At 34.8% G+C, this 18,592-nt stretch overlaps 1 long non-coding RNA gene across 2 annotated transcripts; it reads left to right on the forward strand.

The window, feature by feature from the left end:
- Positions 1-7,721: 7,721 nt before the first annotated feature.
- On the forward strand, positions 7,722-11,305 carry LOC137490347 (uncharacterized). 2 transcript variants are annotated; one of them, XR_012385054.1, is made up of 6 exons: positions 7,722-7,865; positions 8,163-8,228; positions 8,414-8,602; positions 8,855-9,012; positions 9,526-9,621; positions 10,358-11,305. It is a non-coding gene; the product is annotated as an uncharacterized lncRNA (long non-coding RNA). The 2 variants fall into 2 exon arrangements; XR_011009766.2 differs by lacking the exon at positions 8,163-8,228.
- The last annotated feature ends 7,287 nt before the right edge of the window (positions 11,306-18,592 follow it).

An 18,592-nucleotide genomic window follows, 5' to 3' on the forward strand; every position in this document is an offset into this window, starting at 1 on the left:
TTAAATGTAACACCGTAGTGCACTGGTTTTCTTGAAAGTACTCTGGAATAACATATGAAAGTACCCTGAAGAAATAAAGAATAGTCTTGCCATCTTTTGTGAATAGCTTAAATAGACTGGTATTACTTTTACACAAGAAGTGAAAGATTAAATATTCACCTTTCATCTGAAGTGTCATCTTTCTTTCTGATTATTTCTGATTGTTAACATATTCAATTGTCTCCATTTGAAGACTGTTTTTTTACCCATATAAGCCATTAAAAAAGCTATGAGTTAAAACAAGGTTGGTTAACACTTAATAATAACTACACATTATGAGCCATTTATTAAGCATTAGCAAATAATGAATTTATTATTTGTTAAGCATTTACTCTACAATAATAAATGTCAGTAAGCAGTTATAAAAGCAGTTTATAACTGCAGCTACAAATGCTGTATTCTTGACCACATTAATAATGTGCTTAATAATTGTACTTTCATACTTCGTTACTGATTTATTTTTCATTGCTAAAATAAGTATTACATTATTTATTAAGCCGTTATTTAAGCTTAGTTTAATGTTTTTTTTTAAGATCATTCAGAAAGAGTTAGTAAACGATTAATAAATTATTCAAATGAAGATTAATATATCTTATTATTCAGGCAAATACTAATAATTAATTTGTATGTTAGTAAATGCTTCTTTAACTCAACTTCATCCAGTTGTGTGACTCAATCTAATGTGAAGACTATTTATCCTTTATAAGTCTCTTATAAATGACAATTAAAGGGTTACTTAAATTCTAAACAGGAAAAAAGAACACAAACGACATTATTCATTTTTATTTGTTTGAAGATACACAAATGAAACTTTACTTTAACTGAAAAATAATTATTTGCAACCTTATCTAAAATAAAATGACTGTTGTAGTTTTCTGTTGTATTTTGACAGTATTCAGCAGTTTAAACGTTATAGTACTTTTACTTTTTAGATAAGATTACAAACTTTTATTGTATATTTGATACTGAGCCTTTAATTGTCATTTATAAGGGATTTATAAAGCATAAATAATCCTTACTTTATATTAGGTCACAAAACTGGATGAAAGTTGAGTTAATAAAGCAATTAATAACATATATAATACCATTACTATACGCCTGAATAACAAGATATGTAAACAGTGGTTCTAATAATTTAATAATCATTTACTAACTCATTCTGAATGATCTTAAAAACCACCAACTACTCTTAAATACAAATGGTTTGTAAATAAGGCAATACTGAATTTTATAAATCATCTACAAAGCATGAAAGTACAATTGTTAAGCACATTATAAATGTGGTTGTAAGTCAAGAATACAGCATTTATAGCTGCAGTTATGAACTGCCTACTAACATTAATTAATGTAGAATTAATGCTTAACAAATAATAAATTCACTAAATGCCAGCAAATGATACATAATGTGTAGTTTTTATAAAGTGTTACCCTAGGTTGCTAATATACGTTGTGTGTTGAAGCCATTAGTACACATTTTTTTTATTTATTTTTTATTATTATCTGTGTGTTTTTGTGTGTGTGGGCAGGTTAAGTTTTGCAATACTACATTATGGGGACCAAATGTTCCACAGTCACTGTAATAGCCTGCAGTGGGGAAATATGTTGTGCCAAGTGCTAAATGATGTCTCTCTGACATTGTAATAATGCAAAAACACTGTTTTATGTGCATACATATGTATTATCTTTAAAGATAGAATTCAGGGTTTTTTTATTATTCACTTATTTGTTTCACAGTTTCCATTCAAAGTTTGCAATGTTGAGATTATTTAAAACAATATTATAATCTCAGTGGGAAAATGACTGGGAGAAAAATACCTTCAGAACTGATACTGCAGAAAAAGAGGATAGGCACTGTGTCACTAAACAGAATTTCAAATAAAATAACTTTTTTGTGTGTCATTAATAAAACAAGCAGATGGGGTGCTTCTCAGTACTTAAATAGATTCCTCATTATTTTAGATCCTCTGTCCTACAACCTGTGAAGCTGGAAACCACTAAAACACATAGAAATTTTTCAATTGCACTCCAAATAACGTGAAAAGGTGTTCAGAGAAACCACAATCTAAATAAGTGCTGGGCTGAGTCAGCTGCTGAATTACATTTTTCTTGTTAAGTTTTAAAGCATTGGGTTTGCCCATGTTTTACAAAAATGATGGTTGTAAAAGATCAACATTTTTGAAGTTGTTTGAGCAAGGACCCACAGGTGTATGTAGAAAATGAAAAACCGCATGTACATATAAATACTCCTATAACTGTCACAATCGTTTTAAATCCTTCGTCATGTGAATAAACAAATATTTGAACAGAGCATGTTGCATTGTTAACATTTATTTTGTATGCCTTAAATAATCCAGCATCAACGTCAAAAGAGCAGATCACTTGCACATACTTTAAGCAACTTTAATGGGATGTTTGAGCAATCAAGAATATTACACAAATTAATTTGATTCATCCATCCTTGATTTCCTTCCTTCCCTCACATCCTAAGGAAACAAGGATTCCCAATTAGTAAATAAGACTTCTTATGTTGAGATTGAAGCTGGGACTTTTTTTGGCAGTGCCACAGAAAAGAATCTTTTTGCCAAGGCTGTAGAGAACAGGTAAAATGTTCAAAATAATAATGTTCAGTTAATCGTCTAGCTCTGCACCCAGACCCAGATGAGCATTCATTTATTTATGCCATGAGTCAGTTTCAATTCTATTCATCTCAGTCCCTTCTGTCTTCAACAATGGTGGAATTAAAAGAGAACTTGTTCCCTGTGGTAAGCGACAGACACAAAAGAAAAGCAACATTTCCCTGGGCGTACGCATTTCATTCCCTCTTAAGCTTGCCAAGAAAATAATGGATATTTTACAAGGAGAATGAAAAAACACTTAAACGAAATACAAAGACTGGGTTTGTGTTCATTGAACAAACCCAAGCATTGTGATATTTATACTTAAGCTAATTTGCTTGCACTAAATCTATATATGTGTATAGTGATGTGTAAACATCTGTGTGGGCCATTAGACCAACCGTGGCTCTTGTTAAAAGCGATGCTAATGAGGCACACAAAGAGAATGTGTTTACGGTAAGGTGCTGGAGGGTGACCTGGCACTTCACCAATAGTACACCAGGATCTTCATGATCAAACACATTAATAACATGTTCATGCATTTTACACCCACACATGAAACTGTTGAGCCCTGCATGCTGCACATTGACGTAAATAATAAATAAAGAAAGTATAAGGGTTTGTATAACATACTGATAAATACAGTCTCTTTCTAACCTACAGCTATCTTTTTATTAACTGCTTTTGAACCTTATGTTGTGTATTGTATTGATCTGAGCTCTATTGAATTCACACTACACAGATGTGTGAAATGTTCTTTCTACAGCACCCCTGAGGCACATAAGTGGGTCCTTATAGCTTGGACTGTATTGTGCATTTTGTATACGTACACTAACACCGTCATGTTCTGTTATGCTTTTGTTCCCTCACTGAGTCAGACTATATGCTGTAAGTAACTTTGATAAGAGCATTTTTGCGATGAATGCATTTCAATGAGAATAAAGATTCTGATTTTATTTAATTCACTTTCAAAACAGTGCTTCAGAAAAGCTTTGAAGATATATTTTGTGTAATTTATGGGTCATCACATGAATGCATTTTCAAAACCATTTCGACTCAACAATCTTTGTGATGGACTAATTGAAAATGAATTTTTAAAACATCTGTATTGTGAGCATCAATGAATTAAAAATACATCTAACGCAGCATTCTATTACCTTTTTGCTATACATTTGGCTCAGAATGCCTTTTGAAAATACATATTGGATCTTGTGGTGTTATGAGAAAAATGTAAACCTACTTTTCTTAACCCTGATTCTAAATGCTATTACGCTTAAAAATAACTCAATTTAATTGAGGGAAGGATTTCCATCCAATAAATTTGTTTAGCACCAACAAAAACAAAAAAAAGAAACTGTGGTCACACTGTATTTCAATAGTCCGTTTGTTGAATTTAAGTTACATTGCATGACAACTAATTCTCATTAGATTATACGTAGACTGTTAATGTCACACCCTCGACTCAAGCTGCGATCACACCTGAGTTTGAGTTTGCGAAATTTTGTCATACGAATCTGCAAAAAGGGGTGGGATTAAACAAGATGATTAGACATTTAAAAAGAAAGCGGCTGCTCCATATTTAAAATTTCTGTCCAGAGAGGTCATGTTTTGATCCTCGATTGGTCTCATGCAGTCTAGTGACTATACAATACAATTTTGCAGATACAATTTACGATACAATTTCGCAGGTCAGAGTTTACCAGGCTTGAACTTTGCACCACAGCATCCAGAGGAACTTAACGCATGACCCACCGTTTCTGATCTGAAGCATTCTCGTACATATGAATGGAAGTCTATGGGAGGAAAAGCCCAGTGTGACCGCAGCTTCATTCCTGCAGTCCGAATCCCTCACCATCCACCAAACACCACACCAGTGAACCCTTGCCTGATTATTAATCACCCGCACCCGCAACTGCAATCCCCACTCACCATAAATTCTCACCTCACTCATTCAGTCTTTGGCTGGAATCATTGTCGCATGGTCATCTTCTCTCCTGAATTCTCTTGTGCTCCTCTGTGGATATTCTCCTGCAAATGCAGTTGCACCTATTTAAGGGAAGTGACTATTCTTATGTTGGCATTTAACCAAAGTACTGAGTTTACCCATTGGACTGTTTATGTGTGAGATCGCTCTCCGCCATTTACCTGCTTCACCTAACTATTGTTGTTGCTATGTTTGAATAAACGCCCTTAAAGTTTTATCCTCAAGTCTTCCTTGTGTGACCGTGACTGTTAGGTTGGGGTTAGGGTTAGAGTAAGTTGACATGTACTTGCAAAGTTTCTTATATACCGTTAAATGTCTGTTAAAGGAGCAGTATCAACAGATATTAGGCATGCAGTCTACTAATACTCATATGGACCATCAAAATAAAGTGTTACCAGAACCATTCACGTTTTTATTTTTATTGAACTTCAACTCAAAGTTCTGAAAATATCATGTATGTCTGTTATGTATCGTACATTTGTGAAATCTCTTAGTTTTATTTGAAGTTATCCTAAATACTAATTTTACTAAAAGAGCCATTGAAAGCATATTTCATGAGTTACATTTTGTCATGTGAAGATGGACGCTGACAACAGAGGTGCGGATCCAAATGCAGGATTTATTATGAGAATGGCCTGGCAAACAATGGTCAAACAGGTACATGCAGGCAAATCCAGAGTCGTGTAAACCGGTGGATGCTCAAAAGGCAGGCAGATGACAGGAAGAAACAATGCAACAAAGCAAAACAAAGGTAGGGTCAAAACAGGCAAGGCAATTGCATCGTTAAGTTCACAATACAGTTAAACAAGACTCAGCAATGAGGGTGTCAGATTGAGCCATTTATATGTGAGTGTAATCAGTCCATAAGCAGCTTCAGCTGTGTGAGTCTAATCAAAGAAGGCTTGGAACAGGTGTGTATATGTGGTGTCTGATAGGACTTCTAGTCCGTATGGAGGCAGGATTGTATTCTATGAAGGTTAGATCGCTGGTGATTGTGACACATACAATTGATTGAGACCGATCTCAGAACTCATTTTAGGACAGTTATTGCTCACTAAGCAAAGCAACAATTTGCATTTTTACTAAATAAGCTGCCAACACCCAAAACATGGGTGCTTCCAACACAATCTCATGGCAATTTGTGACTTTTTGTTTAGTGGCTAATTTGTAGGAATTCGTATGATCTCATTCTTACAAGTTAGTAAGATTTGTTCATCCCCCAATGAAGGTTGGGGTTAGGTGCCATGACTCCTTTTTAAAAATTGTACGACTGAACTCTGAATTTGACTGAATTTGTATGAATTAGCCAATAAACTGACAAAACGTAAAATAATTAAGTTTTCTCGTGAGATCAGGCTGGTGCTTCTGAAAGGTGGTAATCTCAAAACTGAAATCTTTATATGAAAATCTTCTAAGTCATTTAACTGAAGTAAAGATTAAACTCGAACAAGTCTTATTAACTTTAAACACCTAAGATTACTTTAATTGTCAACATTTCCTTCTTAATTTCCCTTAATTCAATCACACACGAAGCATGTTTGGAACTACAAATACCATAACCAGGTAGTTGGACCATCACAATTTTCTTCATGTTGTCCCAACACAAAATGTTTAAGTTAACTTAACGGTTTGCAAATTTAAGTAAACTAAAAAAACAAACAAATCGGCCAAAGAAACAAAGAGAATTGTGTTGTCAGCTTATTTAAATAGGTAGTTTGAACAAGCAGAAATAATTCATTGAGTGTAGGGCAAATGACATTTAAATGATCTATTTTGCTACACTGTAAAAACGCCAACTTTCAAAAAGTCCTCTGAACAAAGATTAATAAGTTAACTGAATTTAAATATTTTCATTTGAAATGCTGACAAATAATAGTTAGTTTGTTCAACAAATATGGTGCTTCAATGTGAAAAACTTAAAATATTTCGTTGAACTAATACAAAATTCTTAGTTTTGCGTTGATGCGTGCCCTTCTTGTTGGCGCATGCGCCTTATAAGCTTCTGGCGCATGCGCAATTTACTTCCATAGCTCACTGCAGGGGGTACCTGTCACGTGCGCGCGACAAAACGAACCATCTTTCTTTCTGCGGAGCTACGTGTCAATCGTTTTCATAATCGATTGTATATAATTGTATACATGTTTTTGTGCGATGTGCTACCCATCTGACTGCCCGATCTATTTTACCAGTGTATTAATGATGTGAGAGACCGTGATAGAGCGGTTAAGAGTAGTGGTGGGCAAAGCGAGGCTTCGTGAAACACTGAAACAGTCGAAGCAAATGTGTCGAAGCTTCGAAACGTTTCGAAACCTCACTCTACAGTGACATTTAGTGGTCATTTTTTATATATATTGCACTGAAACAGCTTCAGCACAGAACGATTGAACAAATTGAGGGATTAAACCCCACTTTGTGAAATTGGAATCCTTCAAGTAACATAGTACAGTGGTTAAGGTGTCAGACATCCATGCAGGAGTAGTAGGTTTCAAAGCCAGTCAGTAGCAGTTGTTTTAAAATGCTTTAATACCAGTTGGTAATGCTTTGCTATTGTATCGTTTTGTTTCAACATTGGTCTGATATCCGAATAAACAATTTGTGAATAAATATGTCTTGTTTTTGTCTTAAAACAGGGTTGTTGCTAGATCAAAAACGGTGGCCTGAAGTTATCAAGAATTATTTATATTATTCATTAAATTTCCCATTTATTGTATTTTATTAATGTCTACCCAAACCCTAAACCCAACCATACTGTAAAAATATTTATTATTGTTTTACAGTGTTACAAAAATGATGCTAAATTGATGGCGTAACTGTAGCTGTATCCTATTTAGGCTACACAAAACAGAAACATGATTAAAATACATAAAACCATGATTTCGAAGTCGGGATTCGAACCCAAAACATCATGCTAAGCATAGAATCAATAAGCTAACCCACAGTGCTCTAAGCCATTTGAGACAGAGATAATTTGGAGACCTTGGCAGTCAAATTAGGATTCACCAGGTCTCGAAACGTTTCTAAGCTGATCGATGCTTTGAATCGCTTTAGTCACGTGACTAGGTGTTTCGAAACACTTTAGTCACGTGACTTGGGTGCTTCGGATCATGCTTCGGTGCAGTGATTCGAAACACTTGCGCTTCGGGATCTCGACACTGTGTCAAAACATCAGTATCACGTCAGCCATCCCTAGTTAAGAGCAGGCCAACGACGTTTCTGCTAAATCATAGGTATGTATGTCTCTTTTTGTTGTCATCTAACGTTATATTATTTGATATGTTGGCTTTGATGTGCGCGTGTATCCTAATACGGAACTATTTGTTATAATTTAGCCGTGAGTTACTTGTTTCGTGCACTTGGTTTTGGCTATTTACATCAATAAAAGTTTAGAGTGAATGTATTTGAAACAAATAGCGATTTCAATCGAGTCATTTGCTTTAATAACTCACGATTAATACAATGAGTATCATATAACATACCAGATCAGGTATCCAAGTCAAATATAACATTATGTCCTGTTTATCTAGATTGCTGTCAGCATTGCGCACATCATAACCTTTTTTCCCTTCGAACCAGAGCCAGTGGAACAAACGGTGACATGTTTAACTGTGTAATTTGTGTGAAAATCGTGTGATTTTCATGTAATTCATTGCTTGATTTGTTAGCTCGACTAAATGTCTATCATATTCAGACCAACTTGCTTTAACAGTCAGCTAGCTTTTATTTACATAAAAAATAAAGGGCTAAATATATATTTTTCTTTCTTTTTGCTCAAAAGGACTGAAATATTGACAATGACATAATTCAATGCAAGATTTCCTTGAGGAGGTGAGACTTGTTATCATCAGTGAAATTTGACGGTCATTCACCAGCAGATGCAAGAAACCTTTTCTCTTTGCCCAAAAGAAGTTGTTGAGATTTAGCCAGGAAGAAATTAGAGAGAGATAACCTGGACTTTAAGGAAGAGGTAAGTCACTATATTGCAATTGCTTTGGTTTCATTCAAGGTAGTAATGATAATGCTAAAAATAACAAACAACATTATTATTATAGGTAATTCAAAATACATCTGTATTCAGCATTTGAACTTTTAAATATTTACATTTACATATATATATATATATATATATATATATATATATATATATATATATATATATATATATATATATATATATTATGTGTAAAAATTAATATGTATGTTTTTTTGTATATTGTAGATCTGCACAGAGTTTTCTCAGATCTGTAATGTAGATCTCCTGAGACAGTTAATCGAGTGACTTGATAAATATACAGCACCTCTCCTGAAAGTCTACAGAAAAGAAGGGATTCAATGGGTCCAGAGATGGATACAACTTTAAACAAGATGGATGAGCAGGTACTCATTAAGATTTTTTTTTTTCTTATACACCCGTCTGATGTTTTTAACATGTGCAACATATTTTGCCCTGTCAAGAATTTCATGCTCAGGTAATACAGTCTAATAAAACGTAATTGCAACAATTTAATTGTCCAGCCCTTTTGCATTAATTTTAATTGTGTCAAGTTGTGTTTTGATTGTGAGATGGAAGTAAGATAAATAACAGATGTTTCACTTGTTTTGAGTGACCATTTCAAATGAATACATTCAAAGAGGAAAATAGAAAATAATAGCTGTAGTTTTTAACTCAAAGTAATTGTCACATGAAACTAAACATTTTTCTAAATTTGCCAACACAACCATTATCAAATTCCATTGTATGGAAACCACAAAATTCTTTTTTAAAAATAAAGCCATGTGTTTTTTCAACAGCATGAATAAAATACTATGCTCATTTAAATGTACTAAGTACATTTTTACTTACAAAACAATAAGATTGTAAAACACCCTTTGTAAATGACTTTCCTTTAGGTCACTGATATTGTCACCGATCGAGAAAGAGCAGCTCTTGAGGGATTGCCAATTTTTCTTCGTAAAAATTCTGCTTGCTTTCTCAAGATATGTCTGGTAAGTAACCCATTTTCATACCCTATTCTACATTTATTAGTCTGCTTGGTAACACTTTTAATAGCTGCACGCTATAAATAATTTATTTAGTATTAGCGAATAGTTAATTTATTTTCTGTTAAGCATAACTCTACATGAAGTGCTCAATGATTGTATTTTTTTTAACTTTAATGATTCATTTGCATTACTAATTTAAGTATTGCATTATTTACAAACCAGTTATTTAAGAATAGTTGGTGTTTTTAAGATCATTCAGAATGCTTAAGTACACGATTAATAAACTATTCAAATTAACATTTAAATATCCTAATATTAAGGTATGTAATAATAGTTACTTTGTATGTTAGTATATGCTTTATGAGCTTAACTTCATCCAGTTGTGACCTAATCTAAAGTGAGGACTATTTATGCTTTATAAATCCCTTATGAATGACAATTAAAGGCTCAGTTATATTCTAAACAGGACAATAAACAACTTTCACAATTGAAACTGTATCAAATAAAAGTAAATCTTTGCAATTTTATGTAAAATAAAAGTTTAAAAAATTGCTAAATATTAAAAAGTTGTCAATATATTGTTCAATTATTATATATTATAGACTATTCAAAGTGTTACTGTTTGTATGTACGAAAGTATTACATGTTTTTATTTTCTTTGCATAATAGTAATAACATTAATAAGTAGTAATTAATATTACACATCAATTAATTTTCCCATTACTTAATCTCCTATAAGGACACGGACCCTGAAGACCACAGCACCAGAGATTAAAGGATTGGAATCTTCACTGTGGTGGAAGATGATAATGGCACTTCTGCATCCCTGCAATATGTGATGAACCTCGCTAAAATCTTGGAGGAGGCCATAGTACTTCAGGATATCACACATCTGCCTGCAGCCTTCGCTTACTTGTTCAGCCTCTTGTATAGACTGAATATGGAACACCCAAAAGAACTCAAATATACTTTTTAAGTGATTCAGCATGTTTTATGGAGGTTGGTGGCACATGATCTGCGAGAGTTCAGTTCATTCATTCATTCATTTTCTTTTCGGCTTAGTCCCTTTATTAATCTGGGGTCGCCACAGCGCAATGAACTTGTTTTACGCAGCGGATGCCCTTCCGGCTGCAACCCATCTCTGGAAAACATCCATACACACTCATTCACACATACACTACGGACAATTTTAGCCTACCCAATTCACCTGTGCCACACGTCTTTGGACTGTGGGGGAAACCGGAGAACCCAAAGGAAACCCACGTGAACGCAGGGAGAACATTCAAACTCCACACAGTAACGGCAACTGACCCGTGACCACTTCCTAATGTGCCACTGTTTCAATGTTTTGAGGTCTGTTTTTGGACTTTATGTACTTTGTTGACAAAAGTGCAGTACACTTTAAAGACTGTATGAATGGAGTGGCTTTTAGGGTTTACTCTGATTAGATGATTGTATATTCACCTGGTTTGAGTGTTTAGACACACTAATAGCTTGGTTTTAGTAAGGTTGCCAGTTATTTTATGTTGAGGCAGTGTACAATCTTTTCAAATCTGGAAACATTCAGTACTAGTTGTGTACAAACTAGCCCAATGCTGAACACGGCTAATGTCAAATGCTGATTTTGTATGCAAATGTTTTGGATTGTGATTTGAACACAGTTAAAAATAAAAAAAAGTGAATTGACTATTCTTGTGTATTTAATTTGAATCCTAAAAATTAATAGTAAATGCATAATGAATCAGTTTGTTTTATTTTGTTCAGTAAACTAAAAAAATCTTGTTGGGTAAACATAATCATTTTTGTTCAGTAAACAAAAGATCTTGTTGAATAAACGTGAAAATTTTTGTTCAGCAAACAAAAGATCTTGTTGAGTAAACATGATAATATTTGTTCAGCAAACAAAAATATCTTGTTGGGTGAACATGACATTTTTTGTTCAGCAAACAAAAATATCCTGTTGGTTGAACATGATATTTTTTGTTCAGCAAACAAAAATATCCTGTTGGTTGAACATGATATTTTTTGTTCAGCAAACAAAAATGTCTTGTTGGGTTAACAAGATATTTTTTGTTCAGCAAACAAAAATGTCTTGTTGAATGAACATGATATTTTTTGTTCAGCAAACAAAAATATCCTGTTGGTTGAACATGATATTTTTTGTTCAGCAAACAAAAATATCTTGTTGGGTGAACATGATACTTTTTGTTCAGAGAACTAAAGAATTAAACAAAATATTTTGAGTTCACTGGTCTTCAAACCCTGTTTGTTGAGTTAACTCAAAAAGCTATGTGTGATAGGTTGCCTAATTATTTTAAGTTTACTCAACTTTTTTTTTTTACAGTGTATCAATTCTGATTGTACATTACATACATCAATTCCACTTCAGTAATACATTTTCAATGTAATTTTATCAATCTTTAAAGCATTTGAATTTGTATCTTATTTACATAATAAAACTGTGGTTAGAAATAACAGATGCAGAGTCTATTATTTATTTTCATTTTGCACCTAACTTTGCAAATATATCATGAAGAATGCAAATGTAAATAAAGAAATACATTGCCATGTTGCCAAACATCACTTGGATATTGATATGCTCCCATACAAAATATCCAAGTTGTGCTATAATGTTATTTCTTGAGCTTAGTTAAGAACATTGTCTCCACAAATATACTTTGAACGAGATAAATTTAGTTAATAAAGACTTTTAGTCATTAGTAAGTAAAATAAAGTTATTTTTCAAATAAAGCCAACATTCAAAATGATTACTGTTACCTAATAAACACCAATCCACCAAATATTATAACCTTTGTGTCAATTTCTGGTTATATAAAATTAATTAACATATCAATAGTTATTGATTGGTTCCAGGTTGGTGGAAAGACCTTACCCCAGGTGGAGGAGTTCAAGTATCTTGGGGTTTTGTTCACCAGTGAGGGAAGGATGAAACATGAGATTCACAGGCAAATTGATGCAGCGGCAGCAGTAATTTGATCGATGTACCGATCTGTTGTAGCTTGATTTACCAGTCAATCTTTGTTCCTACTCTCACCTATGGTCATGAGCTTTGGGTCATGAACGAAAGGACAAGATCTTGAATACAAGCAGTCGAAATGAGTTTTCTCTATAAATAGCGCTCTGTCACCCGGGAGGAGCTCGGAGTAGAACCGCTGTTCTTCCACATCGAGAGAAGTCAGCTGAGGTGGTTTGGACATCTGTTTCAACTTAAGGAGGTGTTCCAAGCATGTCCCACCAGTTGGAGGCCTTGGGGAAGACCCAGGACATGCTGTAGGGACTATGTCTCTCGGCTGGCCTAGGAATGCCACAGGATTTCCCCAGAGGAGCTGGACAAAGTGTCTGGGAAGCAGGAAGTCTGGGGTTCTCTCTTAAGACCCCGCTACCCGGTTCTGGAAAGTGGATGAAAATTAATGAATGACTGATTTATTCAATCAATAGTAATTTAAAAAAAAAAAATCTATATTTTGAAGAGAGAAAATGAGCAAGCACTTAAAAACAAACTTTTATAAATACTAATTATGGACATTTTTATGGTGCATCACAGTTTACAAAAATGTGACTGTTAGGTCCCATGTGGGATCTGTTTGTCATTTGAGGTTTTGTGATTTTGCAGAGCCTGCATGATTGCAGATTGGTGGGTTGGTCATCTCTTCTGTGACCCATTGTGTGGTGCCTATAAAGAGTCTGGCATTCTGTCTGAGAGGGAGCTCTGCCTGGCGTTTTTTATTTATTTTAGTTTGTTTTGAATCATGTGCTCAGTACACAACCATACGCATGCTTTTCACTAATGACTTCCATTTATACTGACTTTGATTGCTTTAAATACTTTTGTTAATTATACGTTTACCTATAATTATTATTATAGGTTATACCGTGACATAACCATTCACCCATTGCCTATATTGTCTTTTCCAGTGTCTGTTTTTTTCTCTCTCCCTAAATATGAAACACATGGCTCTTAAATCAGATCCTACAGCACCAGAAAGTCCATTAGGCCAATGTAGATATTAGTCATGTGAAAATGCATCTGGGGCTTTCACACAACACAAATACATACAGTTTATGGATGACACAATGTCCATTTTCAACCTATGAAAGTGCAATTTCAGCTGAGAGAGAAGAAGAACTTATCAAAATGTCAGTGGAGATGTAGTTAGAGTTGTGGGAGGTGATATAGAAAATTGGGGAAAGAGCTCTGAGGGAATATAGGCCTAAGCAAAGAGGAGGCAGATGATTGAGGGAAAACTCATGATCATTTGGTTGTGAAGATGAACAATATTTTTAGTTGCAATTCTCTGGCAAGTCACAGGCTGAGGGAAATGTGTGGGTTTCTGCCAGCAATCTACCAGTAGTAAACAATTGTTTACTCGTTGAAAAGCCATAATGTGTTTTAATCTCTTTTCATTTTCTGAAACACAGATGTTAGGTTTATTTCCTTTTGTTTATCTTTAGTTATTGGTTTATTTCTCCTTTTGTGTGTTGCAGGATGCCCCTCAGGCACTGTTGCTTCAATACTGCTGAAAGTGTAAGAGAATCTAAAGTTGACTGTGTTTTTGAGATAAGACAAAGCATCACATATTAGTCAGATATGTATTATTATCTCTGCACTGGGATTTGCCAATCTGTGTTTGTTCCAGACAGTCTGTCGGTCTGTGTGTTGGTGGTGGGGTTTTTTGAGTCACTATTTTTATGAGTGAGTCATTTGAATCAGTCATCTGGGTGACCATATTTCTCTGAATGCTATGATATATATGTATAATCTACAGTTCTTTTTCAAATATTTACCAAGTGCTGTTTAATGGAGAGAACCTTTGTTTCATTACATTTATAAATACATGAGTTTTAATAATAAATTTTTAATAACTAATACTTTTGTGGGGTGGTACAGTGGCTCAGTGGTCAATTACTGTCACCTCACAGCAAGAAGGTCCTTGATTCGAGTCCTGGCTTAACCAGTTGGCATTTCTGTTTGGAGTTTGCATGTTCTCCCCATGTTGGCGTGGGTTTTCTCCGGGTGCTCCAGTTTTTTTAACAGTCCAAAGACAATGTAAGTAAATTAAATAAGCTAAATTACCCGTAGCGTGTGTGTGTGTGTGTGTGTGTTCTATTCTGCCCGGTCGTCTGCATTTTGCCACTTGTTTTCATCCACATACACTTGATATATTCATAGCAACTGGTGCCCTTTGGCCTATTATGTTTCTCCCACGGCGACATCCCAAGCCTCGTCAACATAGATAATTCCCTGTGGTACATGATTGGCTTCAACTTCATGCCTCTCTGAAAGTAATTAGACACAGCGTATACAAATGCTGTACTGTACTTTATACCTACTGTATGTACCAATGAACTCCAGTTATATAGAGTAGTTTACTGTGAAACACACTGTGTATAGTACGGTATTGACTGTATTGCATAGTCTTACCTGGACATTTTGGTGATGGAGTTCTTTGATGCGCTCACTATTCCTTTCAAAAACTTTTAGAACATTTAGAACAAATTTTAGAACTATTCCTTTTATGTCTTTTAGAACATATGATCATGTGATTGGGAAAACTTCAACACATGAGTGTGATATCTAGATGGGCATCAGCTGTGATATATATATATATATATATATATATATATATATATATATATATATATATATATATATATATATATAAATATATATATATATATATATTGCAATAAGCTATTTCTCGTTAACAATGGAAAAATACAGATATATTTGTGTTTCAATTCACTTTGACTTTATCCTATATAAGTTCTGTTTAGATCATGGTGTTATCTGTTCTGATCTGTTCACTGTGTGAAAGCATTTGTAAATATATTTGTAATATTACATTATTTTGCTCTTAGTTGAGTTTGTGTGTTCAAGTTCAAGTTTAAACATTTTAAATTGCCATTAACTGGATGCATTTTGTGTCAAAGCAACAAGAAATGTGTTAATTGTAAAGCCAACAAAGATGGATGTTGGGCTAATTGTGTTAAGAGTTGAGAAAACTTGTTAAATGTACTGAAAAAACTGTCATAGCCAGTGTGAAAAAACATATATGTTATATAGAAATGTACTTTTGTTCTTTAAAGCATGCTATGGCAGGATTGTCTACCATTGGTTAGGCTATTTTTGTGTGACAGAAGACTGTTACTGCTAACACCCAGCCATGAATAATTTGTAGTAAAGGTAAAATACAAAAGAGGACATGACTTTTAAAGCTAAAATAAAGGACTGTCCCAGGACAAAACGAGAGGTTGTTGCCCTATATCAGTCATGCAATGATTTATTCAGAACACTGACTCAGGAACAAAATTATTTGTTATTCAGGAGTCATACAATTTTTCACATAACTAATTTAATAATATAAATCAATGAAAGATCCAATTGCAGATCCTGATGTGGTTTTGTTTTAATCAAGGCGAGGTAGTCAGTTAGTTGATAATCAATAATATCATCTTGCTACAATATTATTCTTTTAAAATGTCCGATAAATATGTACGTTCATTCATTCATTTAATTTCCTTCTGGTTGGTCCTTTTATTTATCAGGGTCACCACAGCCAAATGAACCACCAGCATACATTTTACACAGCGAACGCCCTTATAGCAGCAACCCAGCACTGGCAAATACCCATACACACTGATTCACACACATACACTACGGCTAATTTAGTTGTCTCTGTTTAGTTGCCGCATGTCTTTGGACTATAGGAAAAACCAGAGCACCTGCAGAAAACACGTCCAAACACGGGGAAAACTTGCAAACTCCAAACAGAATGTCAACTGACCCAGCCGGGGCTCAAACCAGTGACCTTCTTGCTATGAGGTGACATCCCTATCCACTGCGCCACTGTGCTGCCTAAACATCATTCATTCATTCATTCATTCATTCATTCATTTGGCTTAGATTCTTTATTCATCAGGGGTCGCCACAGAAGAATGAACTGCCAACTTATCCAGCATATGTTTTACACAGTGAATGCCCTTCCAACTGCAACCCATCACTGGGAATTACCTATACACATCCGCCACCCAAACATGTAAATATTAATCACAAATATCAGTTGGACAAGCAGTACAATGACCTTTTCTTAAAACATTTTGTAATTGCCTTTGACTAAGTTAATTTTGAGAAAAGTATCAGTTTCGCTGAAAATAACAGCACAAATGTGTCCAAATATTTAAATATATTACCAAAATTTACATATTGACATTGACATAATTTGAAAAAGTTACCTGTTGTTGAATTCATTTGAACCCAACTTTTAGTTCTAGTTTAGTTTTAGTTATTTTGCTTGGAAAGTGGAATGCGTAGCTGTCATAATTCAATGACATTAATTCATACATTTTATTTTATGTTTTCAGGGCACAACAAAATATATTATAAACAAAAACATCCCCAAAAGTTTTGTGAACTATACTGGAAGCTGGAACTGGAATAAAGAATGTTTGTTGGGTTACAAAGGAACGCTGAGGGAATTGTCCATGTTGGCAGGAGCTCTGGCCTGGGGAAAGAAGCTGTGCAGGTGTCGATGTGCCCTAGTTTTCAGGGCATAACTGTTCTCTGTTGTGAAGGGAGACGGTGAAAAAGAAACTGGCTATGCTGTTGACTATGATTTTCCACACCTTCTTTTTTGTCCTACTGTAGATGCTAATGTCTGTGAGTGAGAAGAGCTGGCAGCCAATTATTTCCTCTTAGAGTGCAGTGATTCGGAGCCAAACCAGACGAACAGAGAGGTTGAGAGGACAGATTCAATCACAGCTGGACCAGCAGCCCACATTTTTCTCAGACATGTTGTCTTGGAAAATAGCACATTTCCGACATGTCTGTAAAAAGAAACCTTTTAAGAAGATTTCAGACTTATCAGAGGGTCAAAGCGGCCTTGAACAAAATAAAAGAGAAGAAAAAAAGCAAATACATATACTTTCTCACAAGGGTATTATATTAATTCCATGTAATTATAGAAATTTAAGATTAAGTACACTAAAAGAGAGGATGTCAGTCTACTGCAAGGGGGTTAGATTTGCGCTTGACATTTGCGGGGACCTACAAATTAAACCCTTTCTGCATGTCTAGGTTAATGTTGACAGCACAGTCTGTGGATATAGGTGGGAACACGTTCCCTCCATTCATGCAATTCTATGCCTCTGGTATATTCACAGACAGTTATTGTGGGTTAGAAACCCTACCTAACCCTAGCTATACTAATCCCCTTACCCTTTGTACAGCCCGGGCTCATTGGAAACATCATTCAACCTTAATTTTTCACCAAATGCAAAATTTATTACTCCAGATAATCCTCCTTTTGTTGCATGTTTTAGATGACAAATTCAGTAGGAGGTGCTGTATACATTTTTGCGCATATAAAACGCATTACTCACAGGATGTTTTGGTATACACATCCCTCTCTATGTCAATGTAAAGGCAGAGCTTGCGGTATCCATCACCAACTGAAGGTTCAGGAAACAAACCTTAGGTGTTGCTACGTTTTGCCACTATAACATCAATGCTTTAGATCTGTCAGCTGTAAGTCCTTGATGTGAATCTCCCAACCTACCACATCTCACTGGTGATGGTGAAGGTCTTTAAGTGTAGCGAGCTCACTGTCAGGTTCAAGAAGCTAGTTTGAGATGATTTGCGCTATGAACATGGTGTGTTATTATTCTGCTGGAAGTAGCCAGCAAAGGACTGGCAGAATGTGGTCATAAAGGGTTGGACAGGGAACCTTTGCCTAATATGACAAATTCTGACCTTGCTATCTAAATTTGGCAGCAGATATAGAGACACGTCAGACCAGGCAACCTTTTTCTATTTTTATTTCCAGTCTTAGTGAGCCTGTGCAAATTGATTGACAGGAATGTCATCGGTGTGCTATTTTTCTGCTGCTGTTGCTCAACTCCTTCAAGGTTTGGAATGATGTGTGCTTTGTGATGTGGGTTCTTCTGCAGACTTCAG

This window comes from Danio rerio, chromosome 9 (assembly GCF_049306965.1).
Source record: "Danio rerio strain Tuebingen ecotype United States chromosome 9, GRCz12tu, whole genome shotgun sequence".
NCBI lineage: Eukaryota > Metazoa > Chordata > Actinopteri > Cypriniformes > Danionidae > Danio > Danio rerio.